The sequence below is a fragment of the Mandrillus leucophaeus genome, unplaced genomic scaffold (genome assembly GCF_000951045.1).
Source record: "Mandrillus leucophaeus isolate KB7577 unplaced genomic scaffold, Mleu.le_1.0 Scaffold18, whole genome shotgun sequence".
Taxonomy (NCBI): Eukaryota; Metazoa; Chordata; class Mammalia; order Primates; family Cercopithecidae; genus Mandrillus; species Mandrillus leucophaeus.
The window spans coordinates 6,609,717-6,634,249 of NW_012101809.1; the positions used below are offsets into that span (position 1 = coordinate 6,609,717).

Below are 24,533 nucleotides of genomic sequence, written 5' to 3' on the forward strand. Positions count from 1 at the left end.
GGGCTGCGAGGCTTACTGGCACTGCAGTGATACATCATCCGCACAGGCTCAGAGAATGGCAGTGCTTACAAGGGCCTGCTTCATGACCTAGCACTGGATGTTGTATTTTTTGCTTGTTTGTTTTGTCGTCGTTGTTGTTTTGAGACAGAGTCTTTCTGTGTCACTGAGGCTGGGGTGCAGTGGCACAATCTTGGCTCACTGCAACCTCTGCCTCCCAGGTTCAAGCTATTCTCCTGCCTCAGCTTCCTGAGTAGCTGGAACTATAGGCATGTGGCACCATTGTATTTTTGTATTTTTGTATTTTTAGTAGAGTTAATTTTTGTATTTTTAGTAGAGTCAGGGTTTCACCATGTTGGCTGAACTGGTCTTGACCTCAAGTGATCCTCCCGCCTCGGCCTCCCAAAGTGCTGGGATTATAGGTGTGAGCCACTGCGCCCAGCCTGAATGTTGTGGTTTTTAAAGACCTTGGGCATAGGTACTCAAAAAACAAAACTCCTTTTGTCTGGACACCAGCACTATTTTTGTCATTGTAAAAATGAATGAGAATGTACTCCTTATAGGTTTACTGGCAACAGGCTAAGAGTCGTTTTGGGATTGAGGAGCAAATAACACATAGACAACTATCATGCATTTTTCAACTGCATGTTGTCCACCTCTCTGCCTGACTCAGGTTCCCTGGGTACCAATCCCTGCCTGGTCCTGTCTTAAGTGCCCCTGGGCCCTGCTTATTTCCTAGGGAGCATTGCCTATGCTTGACCTCACCTGTATAAGTCTGTCCACAGGGTTATGCTGTGCTAGACAGAAGTTGCAAAGGGTAGCATGGAAATGAGGGCTTTGCCAAATTAGTGGGTCATTACCAGTAAATTCAGATGTTGATACGTCATGGAAGGTGGAAAAGTCAACATTAAGGGGCTCAGAAGCCAGAGTTTAGAAAAATGGGCAATGACAGTCAGTGTGGAGGTAAGTGGAATAGAATGAGGAATTTATCAAGACAGAAGTGGTTCAGCTGGGAACTGAGTTTGCAAATGAATTAATTTGATTCACAGCATTTTATGGATGCCAGGCCCTGGAAAGAGCTAAACCCCAATATAGCTCTGCCCTCATGGCATTAACTTTCCGGTTCTATGTCTGCCATGTCTTCTTTTACTTTGACCCTAATATGCTTTATGGGTTGAACAGAAGTGCCTTAAAGGAAAGGAACCTCTGCAGGAGGAAGATTACTGTGTACCTGAAGGAGTGAAGATTTGATTTGCCTTTTCTCAGGGGTTATCACACAGGTCAGATTATTCCACATCCAGGATGCCCTTTTTTTATTCCAGTATTGATTATTCACAGTGATGTCTCCATGGGAAGTATTTTATTATAGATCACTATTCTCCCAGTTCCTTTTACCGCTACCCTCATTCCTCCCAGCTACCCACTAAATGTTATTTACTTTGTCAAGGAATACAAATTCATGCTACAGTAGCCCAAGCAAATTCAAACCAATTTGCAGAAAAGTCCACCATCCAGAATATGTAGAAAACATGCTTTGATTAGTCATCAGTTGGGATCACACATGCATCCAGGTCTTCTCCATTGTATGAATGACCAAGCTTTGACAAAAACCACAAATTTTTTTTTTCATGCTTAAAAATATCAGTAGGTCCCATCAGCACACATAATCACCACTCCACTCCAGAGGCAGAAAATTGAGAGTTAGTTTTATTTAAAATTGCTATGTTTGCTTTGTCTTCACGTTGCTATGTTTTCCACAGATACTATTTTTGTGTTTGAGCGTCAGTGAGGAGACATGAGTGGTGGAAGGAACTTTTGCCTATGTGCCATGGGGAAAGAGAAATAGTTTTGAATGTAGCTTGAGTCTGGGAAGTCAGGCTTTCAGTTTAAATTGGCTATTCAAGAGAATGATAGATGAACTGAATTATTTTTTCCAGTAAGAGAGTGAAACACTTTAACAGAGAAGGCATTCTCTTAGGGGTTCAAAGTGTGTAGTATTAAGAAAAGAAGTTAAATGTAACTTCCCTCTTCTACTTCTTAAGAAATTTCATGCCCTCTTTGGAACCCCTTGCAGCATTTCATAAACACATTCTATTTTTCTTAAGACAAGATAGGTAATAAGGAGAATCTTACAGCAGTGGTCTGACTTAGACTAGGTTTTGCATCTTTGTTCATTGTGGCCGTTTGAGTAGAACCAAGTGCATGCTTAAGTTAGTGTTCCTTTTAAGAAAACCCACTACCTAAACATTTTGATGTATAAAATATGTATGCTTTGAGTTTCTGTGTGCATAAAGGAAGGAGAGGTGGGGAAAATGGTGAATTTATTTCCTTGGTGTATTTTACTATTCGGTTTCAGATTGTTAGCCACTTGGCAGATGACTGAGAGAAGGGAAACTTTACATTGCACACTGGATATCAATTTAAAGTGAAATAGTAGTGAGTTAAGAGAGGAATAAGATTCGATTTACAAAAAGTTTAATTTGTAATCAGTTTTGGCTTAAGCTGCATAAGTCTACCTGTAAGGTGTCAGGTGAATCACGGGCAGCATTTATCTGAGATGCAGAGGTAGAAGTCAGGACAATAAGAGATAAGGTGAGGTTCTGAGGTTGTGCGAAAGAAAGTACAGCGGCAAGCAGAGCAAGCAGCCTCTTTTGAGCTTCTCCATCTTCATGCCTCTGCTCCCCTCTTTGCAACCCCTTATAGTTTTATTTCCTATTAGTCTTTTACTCCACTCAAGATCCTTTTCAAAAGGTTACCCTCAGAAGTAAAGCCATAAGTGATCACTACCCACAACCAGTGAGATACTGCCTATTGCCTGTTTGGACAAAAAATAGCTAATTTTAGGTCAGTAAGTTTGGGGGTTAGAAAGGTTGGATTCAAGTTCCTGCAACACTACTTACTAGTATATAATGTGACCATATAATCTAGGGTATGTTGTTTAACCTCACTGGACTTTTCTCTGAAAATTGTGGTTAATAAAAAGTCCTAATTTATAGGGTCCATGGGAAAGTTAGAGGAAGCATTGCATGTAAATAAAATTTCTCAGTTTACAGCTTGGCACATAGCAAGTTCGAAGATTATTAGCTATTATGATTGTGATTATAATTTTAAGGCTGTTTTTATAGATCTAGTTTAGTTATAAAAATATTTTATAAGTTGGTTTTAGAGAAAATCTACTGGAAAATTCCATTTGAATGAAGGGCTGGCACAAGTGGCTTGGGGAAAAGCCACATTTTCCCCTAACTCAGACTGAGGAAATTCTGTCTTAGAAAGGAAGGGAGGAATGGGTTTCTAGTCTAATCTCAGAACTTCAGAATCAGCATCTCTGGAGCAAGTGACCAACATTTTGAATGTTCAACGAAGATTCCAGTTGATTCCTATACACAAGAAAATTGAAACACACAAGCTTATATACAAATGGCTATTTCCTCGATACTCTCCAACTAAAAGGTTGGCTCCTAAATATAAATTATTTCATCAAAATGATTTTATTAGCAGGAGCATATTTAATTGATTGCTGTTTTGAAGTAAGGCTACTTTTTTGACCTGCACATCTATAGAGGAAAAATTATTCCTATACAGACCCTTTTAGACATCTATAGGATGTACTGGCAATATTTTTAATTTTCTGGTTATTTTTACTATTTATGGATAATTTCCTTCTTAGTCTTCACTAGTGCTTCTTACCATATTTTCTATCTTATATCTTCCCTATAAGTTTCTAGCACATAAAAGGCCCTTTAATGCATGCTCTTTTAGACTGAATTTCCTCTTCTCTATTAGACTTTAAATTTCTTGCGGACAGAAACCATCTTGCTCAATATCCAGTTCCAGTCATACCTTCAACACTGCCTTACTTGGTATGAGACTTGATTTTAAAAATTTATTTATTTTTTTCTTAGAGTCAGTGTCTTGCTCTGTTGCTTGGGCTGGAGTACAGGGGTGTAATTATAGCTCACTATAACCTCTAGCTTCTGGGCCCAAGTGATCCTTAAGAAAAGGATCAGTAGCTAGGATGACAGGCATGTGCCACCATGCCCAGTGAATTTTAAATTTTTTTTTTTAGAGATGAGGATCTCGCTATGTTGTCCAGGCTGGTCTCAAATTCCTGACCTCAAGCAATCCTCTCACCTCAACCTCCCAGAGAACCAGGATTACAGGTGTGAGCCACCATGGTTAAATACAAACCAACCTATTAGGACTACATAGCAGTCTGTGTGTCAGAGGTAGATCAGAGGTGGCAAGACAAAGAGGCTCAAGGCAGTTTCACGATTATTTTGAACCCTGAACAAAACTGGCTTTTGATGTGAAGCCTTTTATAGAGAAGTCACATCCCAGGATATTCTTATAATTCAGCCATCCTCCATCTGGCTAATCTTAACCATAGGAAGGAAGCTCAATAGTGTCCATTTTTGAGGGCTTAGCAAATTGTGTTATACATGTCATATAAATTATCTCATTTAACCCTTACCAAAACCAATGAACCCACCAATAGATACCATTATCCCCATTTAGGTCTAGTGATATGAAGTGGCTTGCCAAAGTCACTAAGCAAGTTAGCACCAGCATGACAATTTGAATCCAGTTTCCCCGATTCCAAGCCTAGTGTCTGTCTCCTACACCAGTGTGGTTCTTGGACCAGGAGTATTGACATCACCTGAGAGCTTATTAGAAATGCACATGCTCAGAGTCCCTCTAGATTTCCTAAATTGGACACTCTGTGTGGGACCCAAATCTGTGGTTAAGCACACTCTCCAGGTGATTCTGATGCACATGAATGTTTGAAAAAATCACAGCATGACACCAGTTGTTCCTAATAGTCCTTACTTACCCTGAGCCTTTGCTACTCAAAGTCTGGTCCACAGACCAGCAGCATTGGCTTAACTTCTAAGCATGTTAGAAGTGTAGAATCTCACACTCTTCTACATACCTACTGAATCAGAATTTGTATTTTAGTAAGATATTTGGTGATTCATGAGCATATTAAGGTTTGAAAAGCACTACTCGAAATTATGTATTTTCTCTCCTTAGTCTTATATTGGCTTTTCTTAGTCTCAGTGCCCAAGATTCTTGGGGTTTTTGTTCACCGATGGTACAGGAACAAATGAAAGTTCTTCCATTTTCTGCCTTGTGACCAAGTTGAGAGCTGTGCTTACTCTTTTCTGATAAAAGTCTACTTTCCCTTTCTATATCCCTGCTCCTCCAGCCTACATGCGTGCACACACAGACACCAAATGCTTTTGTTTCCCTTTGATGTCACCTTAAACTAGGCACAACAGCAAGGGAGTAGCTAGAGTTGTGTTAATGTGTTGTACATTAACAGGAATGGGAATTGTTGCCCGTTAATTAGGAAAGAGATGGCTAATTTCTTGCCATTTTCTATTTCAGAAACTACAGGTAGAACTTACAAGAAGCAGCTCATTGTGCTGCAGTTGATGCTAATTATTTCCCAACCATGTTACGAGCAAACAGGTAGTGTTTAGAAAGCCTAAAACACGGGCTCTTCAGAGGAAAAGAAACACACCTTCTGGGGGCTTATTGTTTAGTGAAGTTACAGTAAGAATAACTGGAAACCCCACGCTCTGACAGAGTAGTGGGATATCAAAGATTATTCAGAGAAGGATAGTTAACCAAATAATGTCCCAACTTTCAAATGGTTAGTTCTGCCTCAATGCCACATAGTTTTCTTCTGCAGTGTTTAACTTCTCATTGAGTCTAAGGAAACTGACCCATCATGATGAAGGCTCTGCTGAATTACATATCCCACTTTGTGTACTGTGAGTCTTCCACACTCTCTCTGGCCACATCCTTGATGCGGGGCTACCAGTCAGCGGCAGTTTCCTCCATTCTGCAAGGAACTGGAAGCAAGAACCATGATGTCCTTGCTGTAGGTATTCTAAAACGGTGATGCTCAGCCTCATGTATACATTAAAAGTGTGCTTGTTAAAAGGCAGATTCAGGACTTTGCTCTCAGAGTTAGAACTTCCTATTTACGATGTCTAAGATAGGATCCAGGAAAATACAATGTTTCACTAGAACTTCAGACAGTGCCGATGGCATTTGCCAAGGTGCCACCATTGGCTGAAAATTATACCATTGGTACCTATGAGATTTTAGAAAGGGGACTGCATTTGTTACATGTCCTCCACTGCGTGTTGGGATAGTTGAGAAACATGATCTTAGACTTCTCTTTCTGCTCTGTAATAGTTTTCCCAGAGTTGGTTAACTATTATTGCATTTACACGTAACTATTAACATCTACAATGTACCAGACATTGTGCTGGATGCCAGAGATAAAAAAGATAAATCAGGTAAATTATTGTTCTCAGAGATATCATAGTCTGATGTGGTCACAGATATACAGAGTAATAAATGGCACAAAAGCATGTTAGCTGATAAAATAGCAACTTAACACAGGACCAGTGGGGACCCAGCATTGGAAATAGTGACATGGAATAAATTCTCAGTGTGTTCTGATAGCTGTCTGTATTGGGGAAGGCCAGGAAAATTGGGGGACTCTTGGTCACATGGGAAGCTCAAGGTTGTCCTAAAAAGTTGCAGTTGAATGGAGGAAGCAGATATATATATTTGACCAACTGACTTTCCTTCAACTGACAGGGGGTTTGGTCACAAAGAAGTAAAGTTTTTAAGAAAACTTATGCATCCAAGAGGGAATCTCAAAAGGGACACTGGAGATCTGTGTAATTTCTAGGAAGAAAATGGTGGTCCTATTATTAAAAGCTTAGAAAAGATGTGGTTCACTCCATTGCCTGGAGTTTTGAAGGCTCTCTGTTCCATATTTCATTATCCAATAATAAATATCATAGTGAAAGTCACCTTTAGCACTTAAATATTGCTGGGATTTTATGGGATTGAATTGAAGGGTATTAAAAAGCCGGATGGGTGAGATACTTTTATAACACATGCTTCATAAAGCTGTGTATAGTAAGTGCCTGTATACCGTCTTTTTAAATGAGAGCATTCAGGCATAGCATTTGGACGTGAGGGGGCCTCTGCTTGTTAATTAAACTTATTGGTAATACTGATTTTTAAGAAATAGGAAGAAGCAGCTTGGGGCAAGTAGAATAGGATTTATTTCTGAGAAGAGTAGTCCGCTTGGAACTGTCAGGTACATCAGCAGGACCCAGCCTGAGCTGGAACTGGGCATCACGGAAAGGAAGCAGACCTGCAACAAGTTTCTCTAGCCAGTAGCTGGCTATGGGGTCAGTGTAGCTGTTCTCCTGGTGATGGTGGTCTGTGCTACCTGTTTAGATCGACTGTTACTACAATTTTCCATTAAGCAGAGGGATTTTATTCGGAGATTTAACAAGCTAGGTGGGAGTTAGTTTTGTACTTACTGCTATTTTTTTACTTAACATTATCATCCTAGTTTTTCTGGGTAGGTGAGAAAGGCTGAAACCAATGAGTCCCAGTCCCAGTTCTTTTATTTATATAGATTTTTTGAAGTGAAATTCACATAACATAAAATTAACTATTTTTAAAGTGAAAAATTCAGTGGCATTTAGTACATGCACGATGTGGTGCAATTGCTTCTCTCTAGTTCCGGAGCATTTTATCGCCCCCAAAAGAAGCCCTGTGACCATTAAGTAGTCACTTCCCATTCCCCCGTATCCCCAGTCTCTGGCAGTCACCTGTCTGCATTTTCTCCCTGCAGATTTACCTATTCTGGATATTTCATATAAATGGAAACATACAAGATGTGACCTTTTGTTTCTGCTGCTTCTTACCTGCCGTAGTGTTTTTGAAGTTTGTTAATATTGTAGCATGTATCACTACTTCCTTTCTTTATATGGCTGAAAATATTCCGTTGAGTGTTTACCAAAATCAGTTTATCCATTCATTCATTAATTAACATTTAGATTGTTTCCACATGTTTTGGCCACATTTTGTGAATACAACTGCTATGAACAGGCATGCATGTGTATTTGTTTATTTGCTTTTTATTCTGTTGGGTATATACTTAGGAGTTAGATTTGTATTATTTGTACAGAATATTCCCGCTACTGGGTTTCTCCCTTTGGGAGGATTGGACCCACCACCCTCAATGGGAGCAGGCTTGGCTCCATAAATTACTTTGGCCCATGAATGCAGTGAGAGTGGAGATGAGTACTGCTGAATGGAATAAGAACCATCTCAAGATTCTGCCTTCACTCCTTTCCTTCATCCAAGATTCCTGCAGGGATGACCTGGGGGCTTCTTCTGGCTGGGTTCATAAATGCAAGCACCTTGGAGCAGAGCAGTCAATCTTTTGAGCCCTTCCTGAAAGACACAAAATTGGGCTCTGGGAAGGATAAAAAGATGAGAAAAAGTCTTCTTGCCACAAAAGAGCTTACAGTTTTACTGTAACTTAAGTAGGTAGTTTTAAGGTCTACAAAGTACTACAGAGGGCTGAGGAAGAATCCACAGAGCTTTCTTAGAGGTGGTGGCATTTGGATATGGCCTTGAGGGAGTGATAGGGTTTACGGGTATGGAGTGTAAAAAAGAGCCTTCCAGGACAAAGAATAACCCCAGCAATGACATCACAATGGGAAAGTGAGATATTTGGGGAACTGTGATTCTTTTCAAGAATATATGCACTCTGGGGACATGGGGCTGGAACATTCTCTTGGAACCAGTGACCTCCAGGCTAAAGAGTTGGCTCTCTATAATCTGACATTACAAATGACAAGTTAGTCTCAGTAATGGATTACTGTCCCAATCTTCCTTTCTTGTTCTTTGGGAATGTGCACATCCTTCTGCAACAGTGTTTATCAGCCTTTACATTGTTGTTTTTACTTCATACATCTCAGCTGTGCAACCCGAGGGACTCTTGTCCTTACACAAACTGATTCTCTGTGTTTGCCCTCATCTTAGTTGAAAATAACTGTTCGGAAACACCATAGGACATGGAAGGGAAAGAAAGCCCCAACATTTGTTGAACGTATTATGTGACAAGAGTTTTCCAAATGTTAATTCTCCTTCTCATCATCTCCTCTCAACCCACCATGGTGGTGGTGGTGGTGGTGGAAGTGATTTATTTTATTTTATTTTATTTTACAGTTGAGTAGAACTGAAGCCTTGAAATCAAGGAGTTAATAGATGATGGAGGTGGGGTTTGACTGTGTCTTTCTCATCTGTGTGTTCCCTGTTTACTGTAGAATCTAGCCCATAGTTAGAGCCTCAATAAATGAATGTGAGGGAATGATCGACCACATAACTGAATGACCAAATGAAAAAGCAAAGTCTGTTTGATTCTAAACCCAAAGGTGATGAGATTCCATTAAGACCACTGAGTTATTCTCTGTAATTTTTTACCCCCACAGACACCAAAATGAATACCCTGGAGCTGTAGTGAGTGTGACTGGGATCCGATGACACAGCTCTGGTTGAAGAGTGTAGGGTGCCCTGAGCGGTTCCTAGATAATTTGGCTCTGCTAAGAGAATATTCTTACTTATCTCTTGTCCATCTTCTCTGGACAGAATGCTGGGTGCATGGACATCCATTGGATGATCCTTCTCAGGTACATCATTCAGGATATTTCTGGCCCTTTGCTTTGGGATTAGAGTATTTCTAAAACCCTAGCTCAAAATGGGCAGAGTGCGGGAAGTGAAGAAAGCAAGGTGAAATGTAATTTCCTCTTTAATATAGACTGTCATTTAATCTAATATTATAGAAAATGATTCGATCTTAAAAACCTATAAATTACGCTTGACAACTCTCTGACGTTCCTCTGCTTTCCCTTTCGGAAATTATACATGGCAACAGTGGGCTGTGGCAGAAAGGAGGATTCTGAATGCGGTTTGTTTATTGGCTCTTAATGAGAAGCGATTAATCTAAATCACCATAGGAGTGGATCCTTTGTGGAACTTTGAAATCAGAAGTGGCAGTGGGACCTTTTGACAAATGTGCTGTTCTGTCCTTAACAACACAAAAAGTTTGCAAAGGTTTGTGTGGTATTGTTTTCTTTCTTTCTGCAATAAGGAAAGAACACACACACACACACACACACACACACACACACACACCACACACTCAGAGCAGTCACTTGGACAAAATACAAAACCATCACATCTGGGCTCCTCCATTTCTTACCTCTTCAGTCCTTCCTCCCCTACTTCTTCCCACTCTCTCTGGCTGAGGCAGCTGGGGCTGCTCATTATGTAGTTATCTGGAAGACCCTTTTCTCTGTTTATTACTGTTATTGTGTTTTTCTCTTCCCTGCCTGTCTGGGGACCACCTGGCACGGAATGATGGATCATTACAGAGACTACCTGCCTGGCAAAATTGCTACCTCGGTCCCCTCCCCTTCTGCTTCACGTTGAGAAAGGAAGCAAAACCAACCAACCAAACACCCTAAAAACCCAAACACCTATGATCACCAGCTCTTTTGTTTTGGGATAATGGGGTCAAATTTGCAGCTGAAGGGATGATCCCATAAAAGCAGGATGATGGTGGGTAGGGCAGGATGAGAGAACACCCATGGAGAAGATCTGTTAGGTTGAAAAAAGAAAAAATCTCATTTTTCCTCCTGCTTTCTGTTTGGTTCTTTTCTGCCTTTGTTTGCACTAATTCTTTGTCATCCTTGCTGTGCCCTCTGTCTCCTTTGCTATGTCACCAATACAGAGTACAGCAAGGAGGATAAAACACTCAACTTGGGAGGGAAAATTCTGAATTTGAATCTGTCTTAACACTTAGTAATCAATTGTCACTGAGTAGCCAATTGTCAATAAGTAGCCACTTGTCACTGAGTAGCAAGTCACTGAGCCCTGGCATTACTTTTGTTGTAGAATGGGTGTGATAGGCAGAATAACCACCTCCCCAAAATTCCCCACTCCCCAGAATTTGTGAATATGTTCAGCTATATGGCAAGAGGGAATTAAAGTTCTAGATTGAATTAAGAATGCTAATCAGCTGATCTTAAAATAAGGAGAGTACCCTGGATTATCAGGTGGGCCATTGTAATCTAGAGAATGGGAAAGAGGGAGGAAGAAGAACCAGAGTGATGCGGTATGACAAAGGCTAGACTAGCTGCTGCTGGCTTTGAAGATGGAAGGGGCCAGGAGCCAAGGAAAGTGGGCAGCCTTTGGAAGCTGCAAAAGGCAAAGAAAACAGATTCTCCCAGTATTAGTCTGTTTTCACACAGCTATAAAAAACTACCAATAATTTATAAAGCAAAAATGTTTAACTGACTCACAGTTCCACATAGCGAGGAGGCCTCAGGAAACTTACAATGATAGTGGAAGTTGAAGGGGAAGCAAGGCACATCTTACATGATGGCAGGAGAGAGAGAGAGGGAGGAAGTGCCACACTTTTAAAACCATCAGATCTTTTTAGAACTCACTCACTGTCACGAGAACAGCATGGGAGAAACTGCCCCCATGATCCAATCACCTCCCACCAGGTTCCTCCGTGGACACGTGGGGATTACGATTTGAGATGAGATTTGGATGGGGCACAGAGACAAACCATATTGCTCCCCTAGAGCCTCCAGAAAGGAACACAGCCCTGCAGACACCTGGATTTTAGCCAGTGAGACTCATTTTGGGCTTCTGACTTGCAGATAGGTAAGATAATAAAGTTATATTGTTTAAGTCACCAAGTCTGGGATGATTTGTAAGAGCAGCAACAGGAAATTACTAGAGGGGATACTATAGAACTGAATGCTATTCTTCCCTACACATACCAAATTCATACGAATCGTAGGATGCATATGAGATTTTAACCACCCCCAGCATGAGGGTATTTGGATGTTGGGCTTGCAGGAGGTGGTTATGTCATGGGCAGAGCCCTCATGAATGGGATTAGTATCCTTTTAAAAGGAACGTCAGAGAACTCTCTCTCCTCATTACATCACATGAGGACACAGTGAGAAAGCATTCATTATGAACAAGGAAGCAGGCTCTCATCAGATGCTGAATCTGCCAGTGCCTTGATCTTGGACTTCCCAGCCTCCAGAGCTGTGAGAAATAAGTGTTGGGTATGCATAAGTCACCCAGGGTATATTCTTTTATAGGAGCCCCTGTAGACTAAAACAGGGGTAACAATACCTGCTTCACATTCCTCACAGGGTAGAGTGAGGATCAAGGAGACAAGAGCTGTGGAAGAACTTGGCAAGCTGTAAAATGCCATGCAACCCAAAGACTTCGGTAGGAATTAACTCTGCCCACGAGTGAAGGCATGCAGCACAGGTGTCTTGAGCTGGGGGTAAAAGCGCAGACCAACCAAGTGCTTTGAACATCTGCCAACTCCTTGTACAGCCTGACTTCTTGTTGTTTTCATTGTTTTCTGGGAGCTAAATGTCTCTCCTCTGGGAGAATAGGATCAGTACCCCTTGTTCTTTCCTCAGGACAGTTCCTGCTTGGGTGAACGGACTCTGAGGCACCGTTGGTTATTATAGCCTGGTCTCTAATGTGGTCCGTTGTCTCAAAGGATTGTTGTAGCAGTAAGTTGCCTTTGTTCTGTGTTGATCACAACTAGCATTTAGATGTTTGGGGGCCCACCCCGGCCCCTCACATGTGTAGGCAGTCACTGGGGATGGGCAGTTGAGTTCTAAGGAATGTTCATGTGATACGATTCTTACTGGGCAATACAATGTTCCCAGATGTACTGACGTTACCAATGATGATGAAGCTCTTGGCTGCATAGGCGCTTTCAGCTAGACCAGGATATAGGATATTTCTAACTATATTTACTCCCAAGATTGTTTTCCTCACGATAACTTAAAGTGTATCTTCCTTCTCCTAAATGTAATAATCCTCCCCAGATATCTAGGTTTAGGTTCCTGTTTTAGTTCATTATCTATTGCTTGTAAAAGAACACACATGAAACTGGGTTATTTATAAGAAATAGGATTTATTTTTCATAGTTCTGGAAGCTGGGAAGTCCAAGGTCAAGGAGGTACATCTGGTGAGTGTCTTCTTGCTGATGGGGACCCTAAGCAGAGTCCCAAGGTGGACCAGGGTATCCCATGGCAAGAGGAACTGAGCATGCCAACATGCTATACCCAGATCTCTCTTCCTCTTCTTATAAACATGCCAGTTCTATGCCCATGATAATCCATTAATCCATTAACCATTGAATCCATGAATCCGTGAGTGGATTTGATACATTAGAGGACAGAAAACCCTTATGATCCAATCACCTCTTAAAGGCCCCATCTCTCAAAACTGTCACATAGGGGATTAAGTTTCAACATGAGTTTTGGAAGGGACAAATATCTAAACCATAGCAATCCCTGAAAATATCTCAAGTTTGAGACTTCCTATAGGAAGAATTTAAGGTCCAATGAAAAAAAAATAGAGTTAGCAGGTGAACATATGAAAGCCCCCCTTTTTTGATGTTCACTGGAAGAAATACTAAAGATAATACAATAAATAATAAAAATTAGTGACAATCTGCAATTCTTAAATTAGCCATAATGAATACTGTGCAATTAATTTCCATTTACTGTCTCTTGTGCACTTGATTTTTTTCAGGCTTTTCCTCCTACACAGCTTCAACAAGATGCTTATAAATTAGGTTTGTTTTGTGGTAGATAATAGGCATGCTGGTGGGCATTTTTTTGCTTATCTTTTCATATAGTCATTGCCTTTGTGATTTTAGGCTTTGGAACAGTGATTCTTAATTCTGGGGTCCCACTGTGGTCCCAAATGTGCACAGTAGCAACTTGGATGCTTGAAGCAACAAATGCCTTGGATGATCTTGATTAAACTCATTAGATATTTCTGAAAAGCAAATACACCTGGTTAGGTATGTATGCCTGTGACAACATTGTGCCAACTCACATGTCTTCATCCTATTTAACCTGTGCCTTAGTCCGTCTGATCTTAGAAATGCATGTCTGAGTTTGTATCTTGCTTTAATGCTCCTAATGTGGAGAAAAAAAACAAAAGCCCTGAATCAAAATATCAAAAATAAGCAAAATGACTTCGAAACCCATCCTGTATTCTGCATTTTTTTGAATTATGAAACTTCTTTATACTTCTCTCCTGGTGTTAGATTTGCTTTTTAAAATTATTGGAAATAAGTATCTGACTGAAAAATAATGTGGCCACCAATTTTTTAACTTTCTCTATATCCAACTTATACAAAAGAATAATATGAAGTAGCAGAGGAATACTGACCTGAATGCCAACTACTGCATATGCAACTGGTAATGCCTTGGCTGGCAGAGGGACAGTGCCTCAGGTAAAGATTTTGCTGACTGCCTTTATGGAGACGAAGCTAGCTTCTCTGTCTAGTAGGGCACTGATGAGCCCCAAATACAATGCACTGAATATTTGGTCAAGCAAACTGAGAAACCTTTGAGTGACCTTCACTCAATCATGCATCACATGATTTATTGAGCACGTGCTTCAGGCAGTGCAGCAAAGAAGACCAGAGAATGTTGTTTAACCAAAGCTCCCTGCCTTTAAGGAACATAATATCAAGGTGGCAAAATGAAGTAAACACAAATAAAACATAAAATAACCAATATTTTAAAATATATTAATGTATTTATAAATTTCAAATATATTTAAACATAAAATCGCAGTTCAATGTGATTACGAATTTGCTGGTGGAGTTCTTGGAAGACAGAGATCATTCAGCTGGAGCACTCAGGAGGCTTCATGGAAGGGATTGAGTTAAAATGGAACTTGAAGGAAAGCAGGGAGGATGCTGGGCTTTCTAGGTAGGGGAGTAGCATTGGCAAAGATAGGATTGTTGCAGTAAGCACAGTGATTTGAAAAAACTCTGAGGCACAGCTTGGCTTGAGCAAGTGGTTATGTTGAAGAGGTCAAGCCTAAAAACAGCATGGGAGCCCACTAAATGTCTGAGATGCTGGGTGTGTTTTTAAAGACATGTAGAGAGTATTGGCATTTCTTGTGGAGGGAGGATTCCATGATCAGAGCTGGGCTGGGGGAAATCCATTCGGTGTGTGTTGCATGGGATAGTTTGGGGCAGGAAATTCATACTCCAGAGGGGAGGTCCGTAATACCACTCCCTGAATTGGGAGATGCTCTTTTTCCTGTCCACACTGGGGCTTCATCACTACCCCACTGTCATGACACACCTGTCCTGCACCACGACGTGTGCTCACCATGTGGACAGATATTTACTAGCTTTTCAAATTTTCCAAGAGCAGGAAATGCGTAGCACGTTTTCTCAAGAAGTTATATGCGTGTGTGTATGTGTGTGTGTAGACAGATAATGTTTTATGATTATAAAGGAAGTGTGTGCTCATTGCAGAAAATTTGGGGAAAATAGAAAAGTGTAAAGAAAATAAAAAATACTCATAGTCTTGCCAGTCAGGAATAACCACTGTTAACTTATGAATTTTTGTTTCAAGTCATCTACTATGGATAAGTACAGACAAGAAATATAAGCAATGTTTAACAAAATTGAGATGATGCTTCATGTGTGTCCAGCCTGCATTTTATGCACCGTGTAAACATATGATTGTTTTTCATATGTCATAAAAGTAGTTGAATTCATTTTAATGGCTGCATAATATTCCATTGAATGGCTTTAGCTCACTTTAGTCATGGTCCTATCAAATATAGTCGTTATTTCTAATTTTGTATTATTATAAAAACATTGCATTGAACCTGCAGGTGCATAAACCTTTTATTGGGTTTCTGATGGTTTCCTTAGATAGTTTCCTAGAAGGGAATTTACAGGGTTAAAGTTATGATTATTTATGAGAGTCTCATTCCATTGGTTTTCAGAGTGGTTATGGCAATTTATGCTTGCATTAACACTGACAGTCTGCCTAGCTCACTCCACTGCCTTTGCCATGGTCACCCATACCCTCCCTGTTGCTACATTCAGTAGCCAATTCTCGGAACTCTTTATACCTGACCATCAGCTGCATTTGATACAGCTGGACACTCTTCCCTAATACACTTTCTTTCCTTGATTTTAAGAGTATCTCACTCTTTGAGTTTTCCTTCTCCCTCTCAGGCTCCTTTCCTGGTCTGTCCCTATCTTTTTGACCCTAAACATACCATAGAGCTCAGTTCTCTGGACTCTCTTTTGTCTGTATTTGCTGTCATGGTGATCTCTAGATTCACGTCTTTAGGTGTTATTCAGACTCTGATGTCTCCTTGATTGTTATCTGCAGGCCAGCCCTCTCCCCTGAATATAAGCCTTGTACATCCCTCTTCTACTTACATCTCTGTTTGGATCTGTATTAAGCATTTCAAATCCAAATTCTTTATTTTTAAGGCCCTGAACCTGTTTTTCTATCTCATAAATGCTAATTCCACTTTCCCAGTTGTTCAGGCCCCAAACCTATCAGATAATTTGAATTAGTTCCAATTTGTAATGTACAGTTTAAAAATCTTTTAAGGGGTCATCTCATTTTCTCTGATACTCCACATCTAATCTGTAAGCTGATCTTTTTAACCTTTCTTCCAAAAATACACCCAGAAACTGACTACCCCTCAGCACCTCAGTGCTCTAGCTTGGTGCAGGCCATTCATCTGTCCCTTCTGGTCATTACAGAGCCTCTCCCGGTCTCTTTCATTTTTTCCCCACCTCCTCCAATGCTCTATTCGACAACTTAGTGGCCAGAGTGAGAGGATTAAAAAACAAACCCTAGCCTATCAGAGCCCTGCTCATTGTATGTGTATCATATACTTTCTACGTCACTTGTGATAAAGCCGGAGTCTTATATCAACGCCTGGATCTGCGTTTCCTTGCTGGGTCCGCGTTTCCTTGCCTACCTCATTTCCAACACTCTACCTTGTTCATTCTGTTCCAGCCTACTGGGCTCCTACATTCTTTTGCAAATGCTGCCTTCCCAATGAGGCCTTTCCTGACCACATGATTTAAAACTACACAGCCAGTCTTTCAGCACCAACCCTTCCCGTTTCTGCTTTCTTTGACTCCAAAGGCCTTATCACCATCTGATATGCCACATTTTACTTATTTGTCTGTCTGTTGTTTATTCTTCCTTCACTAGAATGTAAGCTCTATGAGGGAAAGTATTTTCGTTCTGGTTTGATTACTGCTCTGATCTAGGTCCTTAGAATAGAGCCTGGCATGGAGTAAAGCCTCAGTCAATAGGTTGGATGAATAAATGGTGCGAATATGTTTGTTTGATTAAAGTGTTCATTAGCCTGTTATTTTATCTCTAGTCTCATGTCTTATTTTTATATGTATTTTTTACTTTAAAACATTGCAGGGATATACAAATAAGATGAAATTCGCCATCTTCCCCATTTTTAAGTGTACAGTTTAGTAATGTTAAGTACACATTGTTTTACAACCAATCTCCAAATTTCTTTTCATCTTGCAAAACTAAAACTCTATACCTACTAAACAACAACTCCTCATTTCTCTCTCCCCCTAGCCTTAGTATCTACCATTCTACTTTTTGTCATTATGATTTTGACTACCTTAGGTACCCCATGTAAGTGCAATCATATAGTATTTTTTTCTTTGTGACTGGTATATTTCACTTTGCATAATGTCTTCAAGGTTCATCCATGTAGCAAGTGTCAGAATTTCTTTCCTTCCTAAGGCTGAATAATATTCCATTGTAGTGTATACCACATTTTGTTTATCTATTCATTCATTGATAGACACTTGGGTTGCTTTCACCTTTCGGCTATTGTAAATAATGCTGCTATGAGCACTGGGTAAACATATCTCTCTTTGAGACCTTGCTTTCAATTGCAAGAGTCGTGTTTCATGTTGCCACATTGCATTTTAGAGTAGTCACACCAATTTACTATACTTGCATCAATACTGACTGTCTGCCTACTTCACTCCACTGTCTTGGCCATGGTCACCAATACCCTCCACAATGCTACATTCAATGGTCAATTCTTGGTACTCATCTTTCTTGACCATCAATTGCAATTGACACAGCTGGACACTTTCACTTTTGGGTATTACCCAGATGTGGAATAGCTGGATCATATGACAATTCCATTTTTAATTATTTGATGAACCACCATACTGTTTTCTGTAGTGGCTGCACTATTTTTTGTTCCCACCAACAGTTCACAAGGGTTCCAACTTTTCATATCCCTGCCAACACTTGTTATTTTCTGATTTTTTAGTTTTTATTTTTAAACAGTAGCCATGAGTGTGAGGTTATATTTCATTGTGGTTTTGATTTGCATTTCTTTAATGATTAGTGGTTTTGAACATCTTTTTATTTGCTCACTGGTCATTTGTATTGCTTTGGAGAAATGTCTATTCAAGTCCTTTGCCCACTTTTTAAATAGGATTCTTTTCTTGTTATTTTTATACTTTATTTTTTTTTCTTGAATAGCCTCAACGACTGTAGTTTTGTTCCTATGCTTATGTTAAATCCTGAGAAACAAGTATAAATAAGCTTAATATAATGAATTCGGGTGGAAAGGTGGGGAGTCTAATCTTGGCAAAAAGAATGGCATGTATTGTGGCCATAGGTGAGATAGCATATGTATTAGCATAAATGCATATTGGTGTTCTGTGACATTTATATGTAGTTTACATATTTTATGTGTAACAATCCCAGCTGCAGCATCATTGACATTTTGTGTTGGATAATTCTTTGTTGTGAGTCACTGTCCTGTGCTTTGTCACATGTTTTACAGCATCCCTGGCCTCTGCCCACTAGATACGAGAACTCCGCTGCCCCTGGCTGTGATAATTAATATATCTCCATACACTGCAAAATGTCTTCTTGGTATGACCCCTTATTTCCCCTCAGTTAAGAACCACTGTTCAAAGAACGAATGCTGGTATATTGTGAGTAAAAGCCATATCTATAGTAGGCTCTGTTTGTATGGAAGTCAATATTCAACAACTTATCAATTATATCAGTGGGTTTAGGGGATAGCTATGCTGTCATTGTTTTATACTCTAAGAACTCATATTGATATTATTGTTATTTCTTATTGAACACTAACTTTGCTAAAAGTCTACCATTAGGACTCAATTATACAGTAAATTATAGCCTTTCTTTTTTTTCTATTTAGAGAAACGTCTGTTTGCTCCTATTCTGAGAACATGCCCAAAACGTTGAACTAGAATGTTTTCCTTGACTTTCTGGATCTCTGGCAGAGTGAGAGACTGAGAAACCTTTAGCTTTCACTTGATTTTAATAGATTGCACAAAGGAAACAGAATACGCAACTGAATAAAGTGACATATTCATCAAAGATTTTGTTAAGACTCACTCAGCAGCAGGAAACGGTGCACTGTGGAAAGATTTCTGGGGAGGATTTTGACATCTTCAATACTAATGTTGACTGGTTTGGACATAGATAATCTGACAGGCTTTTGAGAGTATAAGCTGACTAAGCATAGCCCCTGTCTGACTCCTGACTTCCCTGAGTGTCCTTTGCAATTTGCAATATACCATTAAACTTAGGACCACTGTTATTCCACATTCTCAGGAATTTCCTTCAGAAAGCATTACAAGTTTTTTGTTTTTTTTTTTACAAAAGATATTGGACCATTTGTATGTTGGTAATCTCTAAAGCTTGTCCATCCCTAATCTTGGACACAGATGATTCATTTACAGTGAATGACTAAATCATAGGAACTTGATTGTCTGCAGTTCTCACCCTAAGGCAATGTCATGTTTAGTCTCCTCATGGGGTATAGCCGTCGAATGAAGAGATGAGAGCGTTCATTCAAAGCAGCAATTGTGTTTAGCAAATTGACAATTATCTACCAATTGGTGTTTACTCTGGCAGTATTCATATTGGTTAATAGAGTGCGTTTTCTTAAAATATTACCAGAAATGCAAAATGCATGTAAAGTGAATGTAAAACATAAAACACTAAAATACGATGTTTTTCTCCCTGACACTTTTCTGTGTTTTAAATTATGGCAAACACACACATACAGACAGCATGAGATTTACCCTCTTAACCCAATTCCACGTGTACAATAGAGTGCTAACTATATGCACATTGTATGTACAGCATATCTCTAGAATTATTTCATCTTGCATGACTGAAATTTTATAACCATTGAACAGCAACTCCCCAGGCCCCTCTATGCCCACCTTTTGCAATTTTCTTCACAAAGTTCAGGAATGATGGTAGTCAAGAGGCAGGCAAATAATCCCTGAATCACCTTGATTTGTCTCCAACTTGCTTGGCATCACTTCTGACTTCAGTTGTGCTCTTATCCTAGGTAATTTTTTTTGGTGGGGGGGATGGGGTCTGGCTCTGTTGCCCAGGCTGGAGTGTAGTTGTATGATCTCAACTGCCTGGGCTCAAACAATCCTCCCACCTCAGCCTCCTGTTAGCTGGGGCTATAAGTGCATGCCACGACACCATGCTAATTTTTTTTTTTTTTTTTTTTTTGTGGTAGAGATGAGGTTTCACCAAGTTGCCTAGGCTGGTTCTGAACTCCTGAGCTCAAACAATCTGCCCACGTCAGGCTCCCAAAGTGCTGGGATTACATGTGTAGGCCACCATGCCTGGCCTTATCTTGGGTAATTTAAAGGTAAAGGTTAACATTTATTTAGTACTTATGTGCCTGATAGTGTGCTAAGCCCCTTTAATCATTGTCTCATTTAATCCTTTCAATAGTACTATGAGGTAGGTACAATTACCATCTCCTTTTTTCTCTAGATGAAATAATAGACTTGGGATAATTGAAATGGAGTTTCACTCTCATTGCCCAGGCTGGAGTGCAATGGAGCAATCTCGGCTCACTGCAACCTCTGCCTCTTGGGTTCAAGCAATTCTCCTGTCTCTGCCTCCCGAGTAGCTGGGATTACAGGCACGTGCCACCACAACCGGCTAATTGTAGTATTTTTAGTAGTGACAGGGTTTCATCATATTGGTCAGGCTGGTCTCGAACTCCTGACCTCAGGTGATCTACCCGCCTCGGCCTCTGAAAGTGTTGGGATTATAGGCATGAGCCACCACGCCTGGCCTTGAGTAACTTCTTTCTGTTTACACATGAAGTGTCAGTCTGAGGAGCTTGTTCTAAAGACATCTGCATTGAGAGCCTATAACCTTAACAATCTGCAAAACCATATATGAAAACCCCTCCTCCCCTTCCAGCACATGTATACCCACTGCAGGTCTCATGTCAGGACAAACTGCTTTATAAAGAATCAAAGCAGAATGAGGAACAAAACAAAATAAAAATCTCTAGTGGGATCTCTGTCCTGTTCGTATTGCCCAAATCACATAAATGCAGAACTCACGATATCTAAACAGCCATTGCCATAAATTATATGTTATATACCTATAATTATACATTGAAAGGTAAGCTTGTAAGTGTCTTTGTTTTTGTAGAAACATGCTATCACAGCTTCAGCAAGAGTCACATGCCTCATCCATAAATTCAGTCCACAGATATATTTTATTTGGGCACAATGTTTTTTAAAAGCCCAATTTTAAATATTTTGAGGGCATGATGTACACTTTCCGATTTGACACAGTCCTCACCAGTCCTTGTCTTGCCTTGTCTGCTTCACTTGTTCACTTTACCTGCTTTGCCCTCACAGGCATTGGGATTTGAAATCCATGTGTAACAAGAAAAATTTGAGCAGACATAGGATGATTTTCTTTATAGATTTGGTACGTGAATATACAATACACATATTTACCTTGAGGCTTAACTTCTGACAAAATATTTGCTCTCTGATTATATTTATATAAATAGTATGGCCTCCTCCTTTTTTATTTTTGAGCACCTACAACTAACTTATATCTTCCTCTTAGATTCCTACTATTTTAATGCTTGATGCTCCTGTGCTCAGAGGTTGAGATGAGTGAAGCTGCATTTTTGGCAGGTTTCTCAGAGATGCTTTAAAAAAGGATTTTGTGTGTGTGTGTGTATGTTTGTGCGTGTACAGAGCATGGAAGGTGTGGGTTTTGAGGCAATTAGAGGAGTAATAGTCAAGTTGCTTTTCTCCTGAGCCTCAGTTTCCTTATCTGTAAAATATAACTCATGATACCTACTTCACATGATTTGTGTGAGATTTTAATAAAAAATCAGGTAAAATGCCCAGCATAGGTTAGAAATCCAGAATATGTCAGTGTCTATTTCCCTTCCTTTCATTCTTCTCAAGAAATTGAATTGAATAGAGACACTGCCAGTGGTAGCAAAGTATATCAAATAATTTCTGATGAGAATGTCAGAGAAGGGTAGTAATAAAAATGTACTCTCCCCAACAAAAGCTCCATAAAACTGCCACTCAATATCAATATGCTTTATTGTATATAAATTTCTGTATGTGTGTGTGCACATAAATGCAGCATCTCTGTATATGTTAGTGTATGTGTGCTCACACATATGTGTTGCGTGTGGATTAATGTGCATGTGGGTGTGCAAGTGGGCTTGTGTGTGTCTCTGTGTGCATGTGTGCACAGAAAGAAACAGGGCTAGGGGAAGAAAATACATTGCACAAGATGCTCAATGGTAACACTCATTTAGTATATTGTAACTCACGGTATATAAAATAAAGTTCATTTATGATGTTGGTCTTATCTTCTAATTAAAATCATAGGCATGAAGCTTTTTTATACCTGCATAAAATAAGCAGTTTAATTTTTCTGCACCAGGGGAAAAATGATTTCATTGCCTGTTATGTAGGCCATTGGTACATGATGTGAAGCAAGTGAGGCTGGTTATGAAAGCTTTTTTTTTGAGACAGAGTCTCGCTCTGCCCACCCAGGCTGGAGTGCAGTGGCGTGATCTTGGCTCACTGCAACCCCCACCTCTAGGTTGCAAGTGATTCTCATGCCTCAGCCTCCCGAGTAGCGGGGATTACAGGTGTGTACCACCACGCCCAGCTAATTTTTGTATTTTTAGTAGAGACGGGGTTTCACAATGTTGGCCAAGCTGGTTTGAACTCCTGACCTCAAGTGATTCGCCCGCCTTGGCCTCCCAAAGAGCTGGGATTACAGGCATAAGCCCGCGCCCAGCCAAAAAGCCTCCTTCTTACCCATTATATTCGTCCTCTCAAACTCTGCGAGTACCACAGATGCTTCCTGGTAGGTTTTCTCAAGGGCAGCTTGAGCGCTTTGACCTGTTTCCCCTACCCCTTCATAGTGCCATGGGAAGAGGAAGTTATTTGGTCTGTGATTACTCTAAGAGTATTTCTCTGCATTATTCATATATGAGTGAAAAAAAGTTATTATACTGCTCCATTTCTTAAAAATGTGCTGATAACTAGTGATGACTTATTTCAATGAAGCCAAAGCAAATATTTGAGGAAAGAAAGTAAGCTTGTCTTAGAAGCTGTAAAGGAAAAAAAGAGAGAAAGGACTATGAATCTTAGCACTTAAAAGACCTAAATTTGTTTTAAAGCTTATTTTATAATACTAATGTATGCTCTGGGTAACATTTAAAAAATTCTGCTAGTTAACACTTTTATTTTATAAGATATGGAAATTTGGGGGACTATATTTTATACTCTGGACCTTATGGTTTAGACTCCATGATAGAAAATTGGTGGCAACATATGCAAAGATAGGAAAAACTCTAAGAGGAAATAAATTCACTTGATCTTTCAGGAACTCAGAGAAGCCGAGTTGAGCTGGATAGTACATTCCAAAAAGGTTGTGCTGCTGATGAAGCCAGGACATAAACAGGGGTACAGATTTTGCTAGGATGTTTTAAGGATTTTGGAATATAGGAAGATCGATTAAACCATTGAATGGTTTTAAGTGATAGAATGTCAGAATCAGATTTGTATTACAGGTTGATTGTTCTGGCCACAGTGTGAAACATGGATTGGAAAGGATAAGGCTAATGTGGTAAGACTGGCTAGAGTTGTCTTACAGTAATCCAGGAGAGAGATTTGCATGTTTTGGACTAAGACAATCACAATAGGTAGGGAGATAATGGATTTGGTGTTAAGAGTTAATTGAAAAGTAAAATACACTGGCCTCATAGACTTATTCTTTCAGAAGGTAAGAAAGCAGAGTCAAGGATGCGTCTTGGGCTTTTTGCTAAACATGGATAGTTGGTGGAAATGCCCATGGAACTGGGTATACTGGAGAAGCAGTAGGGCTGGGATCAGGTACCTCTGTGGGGCATCTGGAGCTCAAGGTGCTTGTGGGGCATCTAAATAGAAGCATCTTCCAGGCAGCAGAGCTTCCAAATCTGTGACTGAGACTCAGAGATTTAGCAGTTTTCCCCAGGAGGCGATGATTTTCAAAAGGAAAAGGAAAAGAATCAGGAATGGAAGATGTCACTGAGTAATAGTATATTGAGTGAAAAGGAAGAAAGTCAAAATAGAGGGTTAAAGAGTGGTCACAGTTAAAGGATAATAAGAGAAAACTGAGTATCCAAATGAAATGAAAAGGAAAAATAGATGAACATGGGGTTATGGAAGCCCCTGGAAGAGAATGCCTCAAAAAAGATGGAATTGTTACAGTATCAAAGGCTGCTATGAGTTTAAATAATGGAAAAGTCTGGGTGTCTAAGCATTTATTGCTTTAAATACTAAAAATGTAGTCATATCTTTAGTGAGATCAATGTAATTGTCGTACTCAGGCAGATCACCTGAGGCCAGGAGTTCGAGACCAGCCTGGCCAACTTGGCAAAACTCCATCTCTACTAAAAAAACAACAACAAAA

General features: G+C 39.9%; 1 protein-coding gene across 1 annotated transcript in view; it reads left to right on the forward strand.

Annotated features, from left to right (window-relative positions):
- SORCS3 (sortilin-related VPS10 domain containing receptor 3) overlaps nucleotides 1–24,533 on the forward strand; it is a 618,532-nt gene that overhangs the window by 289,215 nt on the left and 304,784 nt on the right. The window lies entirely within an intron of this gene.